At 41.7% G+C, this 22,045-nt stretch overlaps 1 protein-coding gene across 1 annotated transcript in view; it reads right to left on the bottom strand.

Annotated features, from left to right (window-relative positions):
* XKR4 (XK related 4) overlaps positions 1 to 22,045 on the bottom strand; it is a 693,467-nt gene that overhangs the window by 484,011 nt on the left and 187,411 nt on the right. The gene's annotated exons all lie outside the window — the stretch shown is intronic.

Consider the following 22,045-nt stretch of genomic DNA (forward strand, 5'->3'; position numbering starts at 1 on the left):
CCAAATCTCACAATTGATTTACATAGGATAAATTGATATTGTGATGAATAAGGTGATTTTGATTAGCAGTTTCTGATTGATCTCACCTATGAGAAAGGTCCAATCGACCAAAGGGCCCAGTAGGAGCGGGGACTTTTTCCTCTGAACGATTTGAACAGATTGATACTGTAAACTGATGTATTTAACTAGAACACCACGCTCTACCAATGTCATTACACTCTGTGGGTTCTTTTTAATGCAGCAGAGAGTCTTGGAGTGGTTGCTGGTGGTACATCGAATGAAGTCACAATGTCAGATGAAGTTAGGGTACACTAGAGAGGTGCCGTAGATTAACGCTATGGAACTTGGAGATTTTCCTATTTAGAAAGCTAGTTTAGATTTTTCAAGATACTGACGAAACTACTCTGTCTACGCCAACCTTAGGAAGTTTAGTATGCGCTAAGGGTCAGTGCCTTCCAAGGCGTAGGGGTAATGGACCTTATCCTTAAATCTTGTGATGGAGGTGCTTGCGCCATCAGCATTGGCCATCAGGGAGTGATCATCCTACTATTATATAGAGGGGATTATTAAGAAAAGGAGTCCATGAATGTGCACAGAGAAGATCCACCCTCAGCCTCAGAAAGGACAGCACTCCTGTGGTTGATATAGATATAACTACTGACTTTACAGAATATCCACTGTCCCAGCAACTGGGGCTCTTCTGCTCTCTTTCTTGCCATTCTCAACATCAAAGCATACATTTAATTGCATGCCTGGCTGCAAAATTTAATTATGTTAAATCACTTATTAAGTAGAGAACAGAGTATTTAAGACAACAAAAAGGCATGCTTAGTTGCCGAATATTGTGTGCTATTTCATGGATTAAAACAATAAACAGTCATCTAAAAATAGATAACACCACAACATTCTCTTCTAATCAGGTGAAAACTCACATGTTCTTGAGGTAGAAGAAGTCTTGCCAAGTAGCTGAATAAGCTGCGAGGAGTGGGCCACAAAAATATAAAGCGGAGATGGACTCATGATTGACAGAACCTGGAAGAGTGTGATTTTATCAAAGGAAAGGTTCTCAAGTAAAAGCTCTGTATGAAGAGTGGAACACCCATGGGACCAAATATGTTTATAGCAGTCATTTTGTGAGCACTCGAAAGTAGTTCCCATGCCAAGATCAGTGAACATGCATACAATATCAAGCACTTTGCTGTTGACAAACATGTTTAAGATACTTTCCCCACAAGAAAACATTTGGAAATGTACTCCTGAAATTCGAATGTGTTGACCTGTTTCCTGGCCAAGAATAGGATGGTGGACTCATAAAGACATGGGAATAACAGGGGCGTAGTCAATCCCCTGATTTAGCAGCTGCAGCGGGTGAGGTTCTTGATGGGCCTATTCTGTCTGCAGCTCGGCAGACAAAGGCACATAATTACCATTAAAGGGTGGGTTGGTGAGTGAGTGAATGGATGGATGGATAGATGCATGGATGGATGAATGAATGGATGAAGGCAAGGATGGATGAGTGAAAGGAAGGATAGATGGATGAGTGCAAGGGTGGATGGATGATGAGAGAAAGGATGGATGCATGAGTGAGTGAAAGGATGGGTGAGTGAAAGGGTAAATGGATGGGTAAATGATTGAATGGATGGATGGAGTGAAGGGATGGATGAGCAAAAGGATGGATGGATAGATGAGTGAAAGAATGGATGGATAAGTGAAATCGATGGTAGAAGGATGGCTGAATGAAGGGGTGAATGGATGAGTGAAAGGGTACGTTGATGCACGGATGCCTGGAAGGCATGGATGGATGAATGAAACGGTAAATGGATGGAGTGAAAGGATAGATGGAGTGAAGGGTAAATGGATGATTGAAAGGATGGGTGTATGGATGAAATGATGAATGAAAGGGGATTAAATAAGGGAAAGGATGGATGACTGTATGGATGAAACGAAGGATGAAAGGGGAACGTATAAGTGAAAGGATGGATGACTAGGTGAAATGATGGTTGGATGGATAGGTTTAATGGATACGTTTCAAGATGGATTAACAGGTTTGGCTATGTAAATGTAAACTTTAGCATTTAATTTCTGCATCGAGAAAGTATGTTTGTGTTCATACATGTATTTCACGTGAGTAGCCCTATCACGGTTCCCCCAGATTCCTGTTGTAAATCATTGCTCAAAATGCAGTCCTAAGCCTATGACTACATTTCGACCTTCCAACTAGGGAGAGTTTTGAATCCTCATATTGTTCCTTTTTGAGTTTTAATGAAACTTTCCTAAATATACTACCAACTGGGACTCTGTGTAGAAATAGTATAGCATACTTAACCTATTCTCAGTATCCACCCTAACATTTATTGTCAAACATAAGTTGAAGATGTACAAATGCTTCTTGCCAATTGCACTGATTACAAATACAGGATTGCAAATGGAGTTGGACTTATGCTTGTTGGTAGGATGCTATTAGCCATGTATGCATACCAATTACATTTTCAGCGCAAATGCATAACTATTTGCTTTTTATGCACAATATGCCTAAATCATTGTGCACTTAAACTACAAACCATGAACAATTGTTGGACACAATTTCCTTGGAGACAGTGGGAGAAATGGTGTTAAGAATGAAAGTCTGTTTTTAGTTTTTAAGGCTGAAATATGGTTTTATCATGAATTTTAGCTGAAAACATTTATTTTGAATCCATGCATAAATGCATAGGTACATTAAAATCCTGTATATAGGATCCCCAATGTTAATACATCTTCAATGAGTATATCACATATGATTATTAAACATGTCTGAAAATGTTCTATGCTTTATAGTTCGTATACTACGAAATTCACATTTCTGTAGTCTGTGCTGTGAATGAGGGCACCACACATTAAGTGCATGACACCATATTTACTTATTTCATGTTAATACATTATAAGGACTTGCTCTGAGATTAAACTGTCATTGTTGCAAGTCTGCATAATTTAATATCCCTCTTTGGTCCATAGGGTTGCTGATTTTTTCATTCAAAGCAACTACACACTAGTTTAGGGTGACCAGACGTCCCAGATTTGCCTGGACAGTCCTGGATTTTCAAGAATTGTCCCGACATCCCAACACATTTTCCTGCAACAAAGACTTGTCCCGGCTTTTGAGAGTGGGATGGGTGAGCGCGCACATTAATCGAGGCATGATGCAGGCTCACGCTTCCTCTGACCCTCTCTTCACACCGGGAACAGAAGTCCAAGTGGAGTCTTTTAAAGAGCTCTCTCTTTACATCACTGAATGAAGTTGTTTGAAAAGCCACCTGCTGTGCTGACTCACTCAGGCAGCACAGCAGGATGCAATGAAGGCTGAATAAGTGACCCATCATCCTAAACCAGGGATGGCAAGTGATAGTAATAGGACTACGTTTTGGCCGGCGAGGATCATGGTCACAGAAGGACTTTATTATTTATATATATAGACACTGACCGAAACGCGTCATAGCATGCTGGAGCGGTGATATTGAATAAACAGAAGTTTGGCACTAAAAGAGGAGTCTGTACCCTTTGTTTCCATCGGAGCTTGGACGGTGGGGAACTTATTGTTTGGATATATATATATGTGTCATGTGATCAAGCTTCAGGGGAAGCGAAACGCGTTATGGCGGCTGGCTGCCTGGCAATCTAGCACTTTAATTTAGCACCGATTTCTGGGTCTGCTCTTCGTCATTTCTAAAGGCAGGAGCCTTTCTTCCTTTTGACGACTTACTATCATATATATATATATAAATATATAAATATATATATACAAACAAAGGTTACAGGGATGTTATAGTTAGGCTCAGATTTTACACATATAAAAACCAGTGAAATTCAGTAGTTATAGTTACCTGAGCAAACTATAACTTACTCCCCTGCAATGCACTGCTTATGATCTCACATATTATATCACCCATGACATGGTCAGTGACATCAGTGATGTCATTGATGACATCTCAAATGACATCACTGATGACATTGTCCAGGGAACCACCCACACCCCAATGCAACCTCTCCTACACCCACTCATACACCCACACAACCACTCACATACCCATTCATAGACCCATAAAACTACTGACACACACGCTCAGTGATTCAGTGATATTTATATATATATATATATATATAATATTTTATATATATATAAATGTGTGTGTGTGTGTTTGTGAGAGTGTCTGAATAGATATGTGAGTCGGTGTGAGATTATCTGTATGTGAGTAAGAGTGAGAGTGGTTTATAGGTGTAAGTATGGGTGTAAGAGTCTCTGTATGGGTTTGTGAATGGATATGACTATGTATGTATGGGTTTGTAAATGGGTGTGTCACTGTCTTTATTAGTGTAACACAGGATCTGAGAGGGTCTCTGTGGGTATCTGAGTGGGTGTATTAGTGTCTGTAAGAGTGTAACTATGAGTGTGAGAGTCTGTGTACGGGTTTGTGAATGGGTGTAACAGTGTCTGTAGAGTATATGAATGCGTTTAACAGTGCCTGTATGGGTATATTAGTGCGTGTGAGAGTAAATCTATACGTGTAAGTGTGGGTGTGAAAGTCTCTGTATAGGTTTGTGAATGGGTGTAACAATGTCTGTTGAGTAATGAATGGATGTAACAGTTCCTGTATAGGTATTTTAGTGGGTGTGAGAGTATGCATATATATGTGTAAATGTACGTGTGAGGGTCTCTATATAGGTTTATGAACGGCTATGACAATGTCTGTATGGGTTACTAAATGGATGTGACAGTGTCTGCATGGATGTAACAGTGGATGTGAGAGTGTCTGCATAGATATGTGAGTGGGTGTGAGAGCATCTGTATTCTCTATGAGAATGAGAGTGAGAGTGTTTTTATAGGTGTGAGTATGGGTGTGAGTCTCCACATAGGTTTGTGAATGGGTATGACCATGTCTGTATGGGTTTGTGAATGAGTGTGTCACTGTCTGTGTGGATGTAACACTGGGGGGGGGGTCTGAGAGCGTTTTATTGGTATGTGAGTGAATTTGAGTGTCTCTATGGGTGTAAGTGTGGGTGTGAGTCTGAAGAGTATGTGAACAGGTGTAACAGTGCCTGTATAGGTATATGAGTGGGTGTGAGGGTATGTATATACTGGTAAGTGGAACTGTAAGAGTCTGTATGGGGTTGTGAATGGGTGTAACAATGTTTCTAGGGTATCTGAATGAGATTGACAGTGTCTGTATGGGTTTGTGAATGGGTGTGACAGTGTATGGATGGGAATGTGTATAAGAGTATCTGTATGCATGTGACACTGGATGCCAGAGAGTGTCACTGCCTGGGACAGTGTGTATGAGTGTGTCTGGATGGCTGTGTCAATGGATGTGAGTGTGTTTTTCTGCGTGTGACAGTCACTGTGAGTGTTTTGGCTGCCTGTTTGAGCGGGTGTGTGATTATATATATATATTTTCTTTACCCATGCCAATATTTTTTAGTTAGAGTTGCACTGAATGTATTTCCGTCCACTTTGCAACCAAAAGTTTGGCCAGGCAGAAGAGGCACTTGTGTGTGTCCTCTAGGTAGACAATGTGTCTGATGTTGTGGTATGTCAACAAACTTGTGGGTACAAGATAGAAGGCCTTCATGGATTTCACCAGGAATCTCTGGGAGCTATATCAGCACAACAGCCATTTGATCATTGCAGATTACCACCTGGGCCTGTCCAACTCAACAGAAGACTCATCCTCCCACTGTCCCCAACACGTAACAAACTGGAGGCTGACTCCTTAGATCTTTAGATCTTTGGGTCTGTTGGCTCGAGAAACTTACAGCTGGTCCCTTTGCTCCTTGAGACCTGTAGGGCCATCTGAACTTCAACATTTTGCCATCTTGCCAGAAACGCCAGCTTCCAAAGTCACCAGCTGACACATGGACTTGAAGGCAGGGGCTATAGATGCCCTTTTATAGTAGTGGGAAGCGTATCACATCTATGTCTCTCACCTTTCCCCCCGCCTGTGAAAGGAGATTCACTGGCAGGATCATCCTGACCATGCTTGATTGGCCTTTCCAGGCGGGTTTCCCACTCGTCCTGGAAGTAGCAATAGAATATACTTTCACACCTTATTTATTTATTTATTTGAGTTTTATATAGCGCTGGTTCTACCCGGAGGTATCAGAGTGCTTTACATAAGGGAACAACGTGTTATAAGTTGCAAAAGTTTCACAATAGTTACAGAATGAATATAATACAGGAGTGGTTTAACGAACATGAAAATCAGTATCAGAAAGACCAGGGAAAGCTGGTACTCCACAGGAAGGAGACAGCAGAGGGGATGAAAACGAGACAAATGTCCTAAGTCTGGCTGGGTAGGTGACGGCCATAGCTGTGTGCCAGAGCCAATCTCCCCTTTAACTGTCGGAGAAGCTCCACCGGGAATCTGCCATGTATGCGTTTCGGGCTCCACCAGAATAGAGTGAGGATCAGGAGGTGATCAAAAGTCTAGAATCCAAAGACGGGAGGTGGGAGCTGGCGAGGAAGGCAGGACAGGAGAAGGAATTGCGTTTGGCAGCCATCTCAAAGTCAGGCACGTCGAGTCTGTTAGTCTCCATGACTCAGTAGCTTGTTCAAGCCACAAGTTCTAAGGTTAGTTAAATTTGCTATGTTATTATTCCTGGAAGAACATCAGAACCCTCTTGGCAGAAGGGAGATCTACCCTTACCTGCGAAAATACTATTGCGGGCGCCATTTTAGGGTCAGGCTCAGTGAGTAAATATGAGAATATTTGCTGAGAAATTATAGGGGATTAAAAAAAGTCTTCAGCAGGTCAACAAGCCTGGTGCGTTGCTGTGGTGCATTGGCTGGGCTCCCCACAAGAGCAAAAGCCTCTAGCCGGGCGCCCCTTCACGAGGCTGCAATGCAGGGGCCTGACCACCGCCATTTTAAGGTCAGACCTTCTCTCTACATTTCCCGATTTCCTCCTGCAGCTTTTGAATACAGGACAATAACGGTCTACCAAGTTGAGAGTCACTGCACACCTACCCTCTGAGAATCAATTTTTGCTGGAATCGATCTACTTGCCGCCACATGAAAGATTCAAGAGGTTTCCATTTCCACAACTTCTTCCACTTTGGGTGCTTATCTGATTCTCTCCCTATTCAGATGCTCTCCTAATGCATCAATCAGGGTTTTATAAAGCGTCTCTCTCTTTTAAAGCTCCCTCCCTTAAGCTTGCATCTCTTCTGTATGTTATCTATTGCAGAAGGGATTTCTGACCTGGATCTGACATTTTTCAGTTTACACCTTTGCCAGATGAAATTATATTCTACATATTATTCCTGACCAAGATGGCCTCCAGCTCAGTCCTTCGCCCTTACTTCCCTTCCTCCCACTCCTTGTATGTTGAGTTCTGCAAAGAATAGCTTTTGAGGTCCATCTCCCCATCTTCTCATTGCTTTTTCATTGACATCTCTATCACCTGATATATAGGAATATGTACCTAGTTGTACTTTATGCTCTGGTCTGAGCTGTTAATACACCGAGTGCACACTGAATTATGCCGAATTCACATAGTTAACTTCTTGAGAAGAAGATCCGGTGCAGACGCCAGCCTATGAGGTCAGCCGGATATAATGAGCTTTCGGAATACTGCAAGACTGGGCAAGAACATGATGTAATGAAGCAGCTCCTTCCAGAGTTGGGATACTTAGTCTTTAAAGCATCTGCTTACTTGGACTGTGAAGCCTGTGGGGTTGTTTTGAAGTATTAATACAGTGTGGCAGAGCTAGCTTGAATTACAGATCCGAAATAAGGTCAGGCACATATGCTTGTAACAAGAATATAAAGAACACAAGGTCCACACGGAGGTGACACAGACCTTTTTTTGGGTAGAGGATGTAGCCTTACGGCTAGAGCGGTCGACCTCGAAGCTGGGGAACCGGGTTCAAGTCTCAGTATCAACGCTCAACATCCTGTGATTCTGGGCAAATCACTTAATCTCCTGTCCTCGTGCCTAACAAAAAAAATTAATGTGTAAATCTGTAACGAAACTGGTGCTCATATAAAGCGCTCGGATACCTGATATCGTCGGGTCTAGTTTGTGCTATATAAAACTCTAAAAAAAAAAAAAAAACAGGACCTAGGAAGATTTGTCCGAATTAAAAGATGGCTCTTTATGTGAGTTAACTTACTTGCGAGTTTATATTGGGGGAAATGCAAACAATATATACAGGCGCAGACTGAGCAGGTAAGAGCGATGGGGCGGGGTGGGGGGGATTCGACAGACGTCGGCGAAGGAAAATTAATTATTTATTTAATTTTCCCTTGGCGTTGCCTGTCGAATCCCCTCCATGGCTGCTCCTGAATATATAATCTTTTTGCACTTATCTCAAAACTGACAATATATGTCCCGTAAATGGAGTGCGTATGTGTTAGAGGGGGCCGTCAGCATGTAGTTTTTGATTCTACAAAGTACCTAATATCATCAGCAGATTGTTTTCTACAGACACAGTGTGCTTAGAAGTGCACAGGCGTTGAATATGGAACCCTTGCGGGACCCCTGTGGCGAGCCATCGCAATTGGTGATGAGAAACATGGACTACCTCACAAACAATACATTTTTGGCATAAGGCACAGCGAAGGGTCATTTCTGTGACTGTCGCAAAATCATGTAGGCGTATATATGATTGTGATGTGCAGCTGAATCAAACTGAGCATCAGTGGTGAAATGTCACAAGAAGGAAAACAGAACCCCATGCTCTACCAATGTCATTACACTCTGTGGGTTCTTTTTAATGAAGCAGAGAGTCTTGGAGTGGTTGCTGGTGGTACATCAAATGAAGTCACAATGTCAGATGAAGTTAGGGTATACTAGTCTAGGCTTATTGAGGTGCCGTAGATTAACGCTATGGAACTTGGAGATTTTCCAATTTAGAAAGCTGGTTTTGCTTTTTCAAGATCCTGACGAAACTACTCTGCCTACTTCAACCTTAGGAAGTTTAGTATGTGCTAAGATTCAGTGCTTTCCATGGCGTCGGGGTAACAGACCGTATCCTCAAATCTTGTGATGGCTTGCTTGCGCCATCAGCATTGGCCATCAGGGAGTGATCATCCTACCATTATTTAGAGGGAATTATTAAGCAAAGAAGTCCATGAATGTCCACCGAAAAGATCCACCTCAGCTTCAGAAAGGACAGCACTCCTGTGGTTGATATAGATATAACTACTGACTTTACAGAATATCCACTGTCCCAGCAACTGGGGCTCTTCTGCTCTCTTTCTTGTCATTCTTAAAATCATAGCATACATTTAATTGCATGCCTGGCTGCAAAAATTAATTATGTTAAATCACTTCTTAAGCAGAGAACAAAGTCTTTAAGACAACAAAAAGGCGTACTTAGTTTCAGAATAGTGTGTGCAATTTGATGGATTAACACAATAAACAGTCATCTGAAAGTAGATAACACCACAACATTCTCTTGTAGTCAGCTACAGGTGAAAGCTCACATATTCTTGAGGTAGAAAGGTCTTGCCAAGTAGCCAAAGAAGCTGTGAGGAGTGGGCCACAAAAATATAAAGCGGACTCATGATTGACAGAGCCTGGAAGAGTGTGATTTTATCAAAGGAAATGTTCTCAAGTGAAAGCTCTGTACGAAGAGTGGAACACCCATGGGACCAAATATGTTTATAGCAGTCATTTTGTGAGCACTTGAAAGTAGTTTCCCATGCCAAGATCAGTGAACATGCACAACATCTCAAGCACGTTGTTGTTGACAAACAAGTTTAAGATACTTTCCCCACATGAAAACATTTGGAAATTGACTCGTGACATTCGCATGCGTTGATCTGTTTCCTGGTCAAGAATAGGAGGGTGGGAATGGGAATTGCAGGGGCGTTGTAAATCCCCTGATTTAGCAGCTGCAGCGGGTGAGGTTCTTGATGGGCCTATTCTGTCTTGAGCTCAGCTGGCAAAGGCACATAATTAACATTAAAGGGTGGGATGGTGAGCCCGTGAATGGATGGATGGATAGATGCATGGATGGATGAATGAATGAAAGGATGGGTACAAGGATGGATGAGAGAACGGAAGGATAGATGGATGAATGGATGGATGGATGAGTGAAAGGGTGGATGGATGAATAATGAGTGAAAGGATGGATGAATGAGTGAGTCAAAGGATGGTTGAGTGAAAGGGTAAATGGATGGGTGGATGATTGATTGGATGGGTGAAGGGATGGATAAGCAAAAGGATGGATGGATGGATGAGTGAAAGAATGGATTGATAAGTGAAATCGAGGGTAGATGGATGGCTGAATGAAGGGGTGGATAGATGAGTGAAAGGGTTAATTGATGGTCGGATGCCTGAAAGGCATGGATGGATGAGTGAAACGGTAAATGGATGGAGTGAAAGGATGGATAGATGGAGTGAAGGGTGGATGGATGATTTAAAGGATGGGTGTATGGATGGAAAGATGGATGAAAGGGGAATACATAAGTGAAAGGATGGATGACTGTATGGATGAAAGGAAGGCTGAAAGGGGAATGGATAAGTGAAAGGATGGATGACTAGGTGAATTGATGGTTGGATGGATAGGTCTAATGGATATGTTTCAAAATGAATTTACAGGTTTGGCTATGGAGTTGTGGACGGATGGACGGAATGGTGACAGACTGAATGGATTGAATAGATGACAGAATGTAAAGGTGACACTGTGGGTATCAGCAGTGGATAGAAGGATGAAAGGTTGAATGGATTGATACTTGGGTAGAAGAGCAAGCAAGCTCTTCTGGGGAGTGTTGCGATCACCTGCTTTGCTCGCTTGGTGCCATAAAAGCTTTGGTTCAATGTGGGAGATGTTTTAATTTTCTGGCTACTCCCTTGGGGAACAGGTTCCCTACATGGAAACATTTTGTTCTATGGAAAAAACAAACGAGCTACATACTGCAACTGCACTTTAGCATTCAATTTCTGCATCGAGAAAGTATGTGTGTGTTCAAACATGTATTTGGCTTTTCATGTGAGTAGCCCTATCACGGTTCCCCAGGATTCCTGTTGTAAATCATTGCTCAAAATGCGGTCCTAAGCCTATGACTACAGTTCGACCTTCCAACTAGGGAGAGTTTTGAATCCTCATATTGTTCCCCAATATACTACCAACTGGGACTCTGTGTAGAAATAGTATAGCATGTTAGATACTTAACCTATTCTCAGTATCCACCCTGACATTTATTCTCAAACAAGTTGAAGATGTACAAATGCTTCTTGCCAATTGCACTGATTACAAATACAGGATTGCAAATCGAGTTGGACTTATGCTTGTCGGTAGGATGCTATTAGCCATGTATGCATACCAATTACATTTTTAGCGCAAATGCATAACTATTTGCTTATTTATGCACAATATGCCTAAATCATTGTGCACTTATACTACAAACCATGAAAAATTGTTGGACAAAATTTCCTTGGAGACAGTGGGTGAAATGGTGTTAAGAATGAAAGTCTGTTTTTAGTTTTAAAGCTGAAATATGGTTTTACCATGAATTTTAGCTGAAAACAATTATTTAGAATCCATGCCTAAATGCATAGGTACATTTAAATCCAGTACATAGGATCCCCAATGTTAATACATCTTCAATGAGTATATCACATATGATTATTAAACATGTCTGAAAAGGTTTTATGCTTTATAGTTTTTATACTACGAAATTCACATTTCTGTACTCTGTGCTGTAATTAATGGCCCCACACATTAAGTGCATGACACCATATTTACTTATTTCATGTTAATACAGGATCAGTACTTGCTCTGAGATTAAACTGTCATTGCTGCACGTCTGCATAATTTAATATCCCTCTTTGGTCCATAGGGTTGCTGATTTTTTCATTCAAAGCAACTACACACTAGTTTAGGGTGACCAGACGTCCCAGATTTGCCTGGACAGTCCTGGATTTTCAAGGACTGTGCCGGCATCCCAACATATTTTCCTGCAACAAAGACATGTTGCGGTTTTTGAGAGTGGGATGGGTGAGCGCGCACATTAATCGAGGCATGATGCAGGCTCACGCTTCCTCTGACCCTCTCTTCACACCGGGAACAGAAGTCCAAGTGGAGTCTTTTAAAGAGCTCTCTCTTTACATCACTGAATGAAGTTGTTTGAAAAGCCGCCTGCTGTGCTGACTCACTCAGGCAGCACAGCAGGATGCAATGAAGGATGAATAAGTGACCCATCATCCTAAACCAGGGATGGCAAGTGATAGTGTAATAGGACTACGTTTTGGCCGGGGCGGATCATGGTCACAGAAGGACTTTATTAAAAATATTTAAGGCTGGTTTTCATGTATTATTTATATATATATATATATATATATATATATATATATATATATATATATATATATATATATCTAGCTCCTCCAAACGCCATGGGCGGGGCACTTCGTGGTCAGGTGCAAAAACGCGGTGGCGAACCGCGATATAAATCCAAGCTCAACAATTTCCCTTTTTTCCTTCAGGAAAGAAAAAGCACTCACGAGGATTCTGTAGCTCAGCAGCAGTTTATTTAGGACAAACGCGTTTCGGATTTACATCCTTCGTCAGTGTCGTAATCTCTAAACAAAATACTGGCGGCCATATTTTATTAAAACATTGTGACATGTAATGTTTTAATAAAATATGGCCGCCAGTATTTAGTTTAGAGATTACGACACTGACGAAGGATGTAAATCCGAAACGCGTTTGTCCTAAATAAACTGCTGCTGAGCTACAGAATCCTCGTGAGTGCTTTTTCTTTCCTGAAGGAAAAAAGGGAAATTGTTGAGCTTGGATATATATATATATATATATACATATATATATATATATATATATATATATATATATATATATATATATATATATATATATATATATATATATATATATATATATATATATATATATATATATATATATAAATATGTCTAGCTCCAAACACCAGCTAGCTGCACGCATGAGCGGGTGCACGCCAAAAACGGGGGTGTGCCCGTTATGTGAATCACAGCTCCAAACATCCACAAACGATAAGTTTGTATAGAAAGCAGCACACGCAGGGGGTGGTTCCTCAAAAGATTTTAATGGGGAACCTCACAGCATACGACGCGTTTCGCCAGAGGGCTTCGTCAAGTTATGCAAAGAGCCGAGGCGCTCAACTCATTTTTAAACAAACAATCTTGCATCCACATTAGTCATGAAAAGCATAGAAGGACTAAATTCAAGGCAACAAATGGGTCGGCCATCTTTAGATGGTAAACTGAAACATTTGCGCAATTATAAACACATAATGAAAACAATCGTTTTTAAATGTATATACACTATTTACATGGAACCCAACATAAATATGCTTGGAATAACATGAAATATCTAGCCCATGGATGGGCACAATAGTACAATAGTCAATTAATCCTTCAATGCACATAAACGCCCTGAATGGGCATACCCCAGAAACACAGGTGAGCAGTGATGAAGGTACCATTAATCAAAGTACCAAGCAATATAGAAGGCCAACGTTCACATCTGCTGGCATAGATATAACCCAAATTTAAGCTCACTACAATGAAATAATTGTGAAGCTAACCATGGATATCCATACATCCTACAATAACATGCCGTACGGCAAATTTGTGAATATAATGCCCGCGATGGGCTTTGTATCAACTGCTACTCCTGTGGAAAGAAAAACACAGTTTACAGGGATGTTATAGGGATGTTATAGTTAGGCTCAGATTTTACTCATACAAAACCAGTGAAATTCAGTAGTTATAGTTACCTGAGCAAACTATAACTTACTCCCCCGCAATGCACTGCTTATGATCTCACATATTACATCACCAATGACATGGTCAGTGACATCAGTGATGTAATTGATGACATCTCAAATGACATCACTGATGACATTGTCCAGAGACCCACTCACATATATATATATGTGTGTGTGTTTGTGAGAGCATCTGAATAGATATGTGAGTCGGTGTGAGAGTATCTGTATGTGAGTAATAGTGAGAGTGGTTTATAGGTGTAAGTATGGGTGTAAGAGTCTCTGTATGGGTTTGTGAATGGATATGACTATGTATGTATGGGTTTGTAAATGGGTGTGTCACTGTCTTTATTAGTGTAACACAGGATCTGAGAGGGTCTCTGTGGGTATCTGAGTGGGTGTATTAGTGTCTGTAAGAGTGAACCTATGAGTGTGAGAGTCTGTGTATGGGTTTGTGAATGGGTGTAACAGTGTCTGTAGAGTATATGAATGGGTGTAACAGTGCCTATTAGTGGGTGTGAGAGTAAATCTATATGTGTAAGTGTGGGTGTAAGAGTCTCTGTATAGGTTTGTGAATAGGTGGGACAGTGTCTGTATGGGTTTGTGAATGAGTGTGAGAGCATCTGTATGGGTGCACGTGTGGGTGTGAAAGTCTCTGTATAGGTTTGTGAATGGGTGTAACAATGTCTGTTGAGTATTGAATGGATGTAACAGTTTCTGTATAGGTATTTTAGTGGATGTGAGAGTATGCATATATATGTGTAAATGTAGATGTGAGGGTCTCTGTATAGGTTTATGAACGGCTATGACAATGTCTGTATGGGTTACTAAATGGATGTGACAGTGTCTACATGGATGTAACAGTGGATGTGAGAGCGTCTGCATAGATACGTGAGTGGGTGTGAGAGCATCTGTATTCTCTATGAGAATGAGTGTGAGAGTGTTTTTATAGGTGTGAGTATGGGTGTGAGTCTCCACATAGGTCTGTGAATGGGTATGACCATGTCTGTATGGGTTTGTGAATGAGTGTGTCTCTGTCTGTGTGGATGTAACACTGGGGGGGTCTAAGAGCGTTTTATTGGTATGTGAGTGAATTTGAGTGTCTCTATGGGTGTAAGTGTGGGTGTGAGTCTGTAGAGTATGTGAACAGGTGTAATAGTGCCTGTATGGGTATATGAGTGGGTGTGAGAGTATGCATATATGTGTAAGTGGGACTGTAAGAGTCTGTGTGGGTTTGTGAATGGGTATAACAATGTTTCTAGGGTATCTGAATGAGATTGACAGTGTCTTTATGGGTTTGTGAATGGGTGTTTCAGTGTATGAATGGAAATGTGTATAAGAGTATCTGTATGCATGTGACACTGGATGCCAGAGAGTGTCACTGCCTGGGACAGTGTGTGTGAGTGTGTCTGGATGGCTGTGTCAATGGATGTGAGTGTGTTTTTCTGCATGTGACAATCACTGTGAGTGTTTTGGCTGCCTGTTTGAGCGGGTGTGTGATTATATATATATATTTTCTTTACCCATGCCAATATTGTTTTTGTTAGAGTTGCACTGAATGTCTTTCCGTCCACTTTGCAACCAAGAGTTTGGCCAGACAGAAGAGGCACTTGTGTGTGTCCTCTAGGTAGACAATGTGTCTGATGTTGTGGTATGTCAACAAACTTGTGGGTACAAGATAGAAGGCCTTCATGGATTTCACCAGGAATCTCTGGGAGCTATATCAGCACAACAGCCATTTGATCATTGCAGATTACCACCTGGGCCTGTCCAACTCAACAGAAGACTCATCCTCCCACTGTCCCCAACACGTAACAAACTGGAGGCTGACTCCTTAGATCTTTAGATCTTTGGGTCTATTGGCTCGAGAAACTTACAGCTGGTCCCTTTGCTCCTTGAGACCTGTAGGGCCAGCTGAACTTCAACATTTTGCCGTCTCGCCCCTTTCCCCCCGCCTGTGAAAGGAGATTCACTGGCAGGATCATCCTGACCATGCTTGATTGGCCTTTCCAGGCGGTTTCCCACTCGTCCTGGAAGTAGCAATAGACTATACTTTCCACACCTTATTTATTTATTTTATTTATTTGAGTTTTATATAGCGCTGGCTCTACCCGGAGGTATCAGAGTGCTTTACATAACGTGTTACAAGTTGCAAACGTTTCACAATAGTTACAGAATGAATACAATACAGGAGTGGCTTAACAAACATGAAAATCAGTATCAGAAAGACCAGGGAAAGCTGGTAATCCACAGGAAGGAGACAGCAGAGGGGATGAAAACGAGACAAATGTCCTAAGTCTAGCTGGGTAGGTGACGGCCAGAGCCAATCTCCCCTTTAACTGTCGGAGCAGCTCCACCGGGAATCGGCCATGTATGCGTTTCGGGCTCCACCAGAATAGAGTGAGGACCAGGAGGTGATCAAAAGTCTAGAATCCAAAGACGGGAGATCGGAGCTGGCGAGAAAGGCAGGACAGGAGAAGGAATTTGGTTTGGCAGCCATCTTAAAGTCAGGCACGTCGAGTCTGTTAGTCTCCATGACTCAGTAGCTAGTTCAAGCCACAAGTTCCAAGGTTAGTTAAATTTGCTATGTTATTATTCCTGGAAGACCATCAGAACCCTCTTGGCAGAAGAAAGATCTACCCTTACCTGCGAAAATACTATTTCGGGCGCCATTTTAGGGTCAGGCTCAGTGAGTAAATATGAGAGTATTTGCTGAGAAATTATAGGGGATTAAAAAAAAGTCTTCAGCAGGTCAACAAGCCTGGTGCATTGCTGTGGTGCATTGGCTGGGCTCCCCACAAGAGCAAAGGCCTCTAGCCGGGTGCCCCTTCACGAGGCTGCAATGCAGGTGCCTGACCGCCGCCATTTTAAGGTCAGACCTTCTCTCTCCATTTCCCGATCTCCTCCTGCAGCTTTTGAATACAGGACAATAACGGTCTACCAAGTTGAGAGTCACTGCACACCTACCCTCTGAGAATCCATTTTTGCTGGAATGGATCTACTTGCCGCCACATGAAAGATTCAAGAGGTTTCCATTTCCACAAATTCTTCCACTTTGGGTGCTTATCTGATTCTCTACCTATTCAGATGCTCTCCTAATGCATCAATCAGGGTTCTGTAAAGCGTATCTCTCTTTTAAAGCTCCCTCCCTTAAGCTTGCATCTCTTCTGTATCTTGTCTAATAGCAGAAGGGATTTCTGACCTGGATCTGACATTTTCCAGTTTACACCTTTGCCAGATGAAATTATATTCTACATATCATTCCTGACCAAGATGGCCTCCAGCTGAGTCCTTCGCCCTTACTTCCCTTCCTCTCACTCCTTGTATGTTGAGTTCTGCAAAGAATAGCTTTTGAGGTCCATCTCCCCATCTTCTCATTGCTTTTCCATTGACATCTCTATCACCTGATATATAGGAATATGTACCTAGTTGTACTTTATGCTCTGGTGCGAGCTGTTAATACACCGAGTGCACACTGAATTATGCCGAATTCACATAGTTAACTTCTTGAGAAGAAGATCCGGTGCAGACGTCAGCCTATGAGGTCAGCCGGATATAATGAGCTTTCGGAATACTGCAAGACTGGGCAAGAACATGATGTAATGAAGCAGCTCCTTCCAGAGTTGGGATACTTAGTCTGTAAAGCATCTGCTTACTTGGACTGTGAAGCCTGTGGGGTTGTTTTGAAGTATTAATATAGTGTGGCAGAGCTAGCTTGAATTACAGATCAGAACGAAGGTCAGGCACATATGCTCGTAACTAGAATATAAATCACACAAGGTCCACACGGAGGTGACACAGACCTGTTTTTTGGGTAGAAGATGTAGCCTTACGGCTAGAGCGGTCGACCTCGAAGCTGGGGAACCGGGTTCAAGTCTCGGCATCAATGCTCAACAGCCTGTGATTCTGGGCAAATCACTTAATCTCCTTGTGCCTAACAAAAAAAATGACTGTGTCAATCTGTAACGAAACTGGTGCTCATATAAAGCGCTCGGATACCTGATATCGTTGGGTCTAGTTTGTGCTATATAAAACTCTCTCTAAAAAAAAAAAAAACAGGACCTAGGAAGATTTGTCCGAATTAAAAGATGGCTCTTTATGTGAGTTAACTTACTTGCGAGTTTATTTTGGGGGAAATTCAAACAATATATACAGGCGCAGACTGAGCAGGTAAGAGCGATTGGGCGGGGTGGGGGGGATTCGACAGACGTCGGCGAAGGAACATTATTTATTTATTTAATTTTCCCTTGGCGTTGCCTGTCGAATCCCCTCCATGGCTGCTCCTGAATATATAATGTTTTTGCACTTATTTCAAAACTGACAATATATGTCCAATAAATGGAGTGCATATGTGTTAGAGGGGGCCCGTCAGCATGTAGTTTTTGATTCTACAAAGTACTTAATATCATCAGCAGATTGTTTTCTACAGACACATTGTGCTTAGAAGTGCACAGGCGTTGAATATGGAACCCTTGTGGTATCCCTGTGGCGAGCTATTGCAATTGGTGATGAGAAGCATGGACTACCTCTCAAACAATACATTTTTAGCATAAGGCACAGCGAAGGGTCATTTCTGTGACTGTCGCAAAATCATGTAGGCGTATATATGATTGTGATGTGCAGCTGAATCAAACGGAGTATCAGTGGTGAAATGTCACAAGAAGGAAAACATCTTGTTTCACCTTTTCTCAGGTTAACATTTCACACTTATAAAGCCACTTAGCCGTGTTCGTAAATATATAAGGGGTTAAAACAGATGTGATCTTTGCATGTGCCCTGAAGGCTCACCATATGCTCTTTTGAGTGAACAGCTAGCTGTTAATCACTCTTAAAGGAGGTTCTCCACAAAAGGCTACTCTTAACACGTGCCCCCACAAGTGCATGCACACACCAGATAAACTCACCATTAATCGTGAACACAACTGTGTTCTTAAATGGTATTAAGAAAGGCAGAGTTTCTCCTCCAGTGAAATAATTGTGTTTTATAATAATGGTAAGTGTGTCAGAAGGATAAAAAAACACAAGAAAGCAATTCCTATTTAATGCTAAAAATAATAAGGTGGCTAATAACAATATAGAGAACAGATGGGAAGAGAAGATCTTGGTGAAGTGCTTTATCCCAGAAAGGACAGCTTCGCAATTAAATTAGTCAGGTCACAAGGATAGCAGAATGCAGATGAGACACCTCATTATCACTTCTCAGTATTAATAGTGGCATAAATGGTAATATATGCCTGCTCATGCAGCAAAACCTTCACTGGATGTTCTCATCCTGGTGTTATTTCACTGTAAAAAATAGCTTTGAGCCTCTTTTGGAAGAATGAGAGAGCTTCATTGATCAAGAACCCTGCTCTGCCTCTGACAGACAACCTAGCACTGTCTCGCTAAATCTTTCTCTTCATGAGGAGTGATGGTGCTGGCTCTGCCGTCGTTTTTTACCCTTCAAGCAACTAGAGAGGACAGGGAACAGGTCGTTCTCGCACGTATGTTGAGTACTGTCACTGTTTCCCAAGTCATAGGTATCCCTTAGAACAACTCACATCTCCTGAAGTGGATTCGGACCAGGATAACACAGTTTCTTCTGCCCTCATGGCCTCATCTAACCTCTTTGATGCTCATCCCGGCCGTCATGTGTCACGGTGGGTGTGTGCTGATGATGGCCGGGAGCCGTCATGACCACGCCCACGATTGGAATGTTCAGCACTGCGGCGGAATTCGCGCCGCAGTGATGTGGTTAACCTATGTCCCATAGTTGGTTGTTTGTTTATTATGACACATATGAAAGAAAGGCTTAAATGTTCGAAATCGTTGATGGTACACAGTTTGAAATGACTGCTTATCTATATATTAAAAATAAATAATCTTAAAACAAAAAAATGTATGTCCTATGGGATAAGAAAAGAGGTCAATGGGTTCCACCCACGCTCGCTTACTGTGAGTCAGACCCTATTTGGGTGAACAATAATATGGGCGCAAGTGTTAGCAGAGAACATTTGAGAAGACATTGGAGAGCTGTACCAACAAAATGCAAGCTTTAAAGGGGACATTTTTATATACATGCTTATTTTTGCTGAATGATAAATACAGTTTTGTGAAATTCCTGAGCAAAGATTCAAAGATGTGCCTTTTAGGTAGTTACCCCAGACGACAAAGAGAAAGCACAAAGGCAACGAATGATTCAAGCCCCACCAAAGTACTATGGTTAGAGTAAGCCCTGTTATTGATTTGTGAGAGTAGTGGATCATGAGACGTAGTTTGGGGAACCAGGACTTACTGTTCACCATCAGGCTTGACACGAAACAAAAGAGACAAAGGTAGAAAGGAAGAAAGAATGATGAAAATAAATGCATGAGACATAGGTATGGGGTGAAATGAGGACTAGGCACCCAGGGTATTAGGTAAATGTGGCATTTGGCAGTGCCCGCAATGGATTCTCAGAACAGCTTGGGACCCTCCATTTATATTGTTTACAATACCAACTAAGCACACAGTAGTAAAGTAGATTGGATGAAACAAGGTACACCTAAAGAAAGGCAAAACTGACAATCTGCTCTATGGGCTAGTTAAGTTGAGGAAAAACATAATTTGCTCTTTTTCTTTTACCCCCAATATCCTCGCAATTAAAATTAAGGATGCAAATCTAGAGGTTGGCTGGGTCAACATCTATCTTGGGATGATCAGTGAGATAACAAAGTTAAAAGAATCTTTTATCAGCTGTGCCTCGTATTATCAGCAATCAAAAATGGTGAACACGAACCTGGTGACGCCCAGGCTGCTGAATCTACGGTTTGGAGAAAAAGCATAACCCATTTCCGTCAAAGTCTCATGATTTCCGTGGAAAATAATATTCCAGTCTCGAAATGGGATGTACGTTTGTAAATTAAAACAATAAAATCTTTTAATTCTTAAAATATCAGGAAATTTAAGACTAGGGGCCAGATGTAGGTAAATCTCATTTACCGATTCATAAATACCGAATTTTACCGATTCGGTATTTCTGAATCGGTAAATGAGATATAGGTAAAAAATCTGTATTTTCGGCCGATTCCGACCGGTAAAGGGCTACCTACATCTGGCCCTAAATGATTAAAAATCAAAAGAAATCGGAAAGTGGAAAAAGAGAAGTCACTGTAATCTGTTCATCTATGTTTTCTTTGATTCAGGGAGTGAGGAACAGCAGAGGATGGCATGGAGAAGCAAGCAAGAAAGAGCCAAAAATGTTTGTTGAAAAGAGAGGAAGGGTTGGTGGAAAAAAGAGGTGGGTCATGGAGGCACAAAACAGCTGGGGAAAGAGAAGAGGTGGGAGGATGATGGCAAAAAGGTTGGCTGGCAGAGCTCTACATGCCCCCTGTGCCTTGTCTAAGGGCCAGGCAAGTGATAAAAAATGAGTCTGGGATACAATGCAGTCATATCCCAAGGCGATTTTACTACCCGGATTTTCCAACCAATGAAATTGGGATTGTTGTTCTCGCACCTGGTGCTGGATCACTGGACCCCTTATCCGCGTGAGAAACAAACGTCTACATGAAAGTTCTACTCCGCAAAGGTCAGAACCAGACCCATAGCTTTAAAGTATGATGCTTGAACAAAGACAGGCTTGATACAGGCTGGACTGTAAAAAGCTAGAACTGAATACAGCTGATATGTTTCTGAGAACTGGGTGGAAATCAAATCTGACCAACATGATTTTCCACCCTTAAGGGCATTCGAAAGCTTTGGTTTTTCAGCCGAATGAATGCCGTTCATTGTAAAAAAAAATCTAAAGAAATGTATTTCCGATGGGTCATTAAAACTGTTTTTCTCCAAATTCACATACGACCCTTTTATCACCTAAAGGAACTTCAGCCTATTTAGAGACTGCTGATGGCATAGAATGTTGTGGGCAGAGTAATGGAAAGGCTAAGGCGCAGGTACCATGTTTTTTTAAGTTAACTAGCATATGTACTGCCCACCAGTGGGCTAAATAATTAAATTGAAACTTCCTGTATAGTGCATACAGAGTTGTTTGGAAAAAACCTGGAATATTATAGGAATAAGCTTTATTGATATATTCTTATGCACACATTTCATGCCTCCTGACCATCTCACATTTTAGGAAAACCAGTAAAGGTAATACAGAATACAGATTTCTGGGGATGTTGCTGGGGAACCCTCTGTCATGGGTCCGGGGAAGTTGCAGAACTTCGTCACCTGTAGAAATAAGCATTGACAAGACAATCGGTCTTGGCTCAGCAGAGCTTTTGGCTTTGTTAATATCTTTTATCGATTGCGGGAGCAGGGCAGACAGTATTGGGGAGT

This window comes from Lissotriton helveticus, chromosome 4_1 (assembly GCF_964261635.1).
Source record: "Lissotriton helveticus chromosome 4_1, aLisHel1.1, whole genome shotgun sequence".
Taxonomy (NCBI): Eukaryota; Metazoa; Chordata; class Amphibia; order Caudata; family Salamandridae; genus Lissotriton; species Lissotriton helveticus.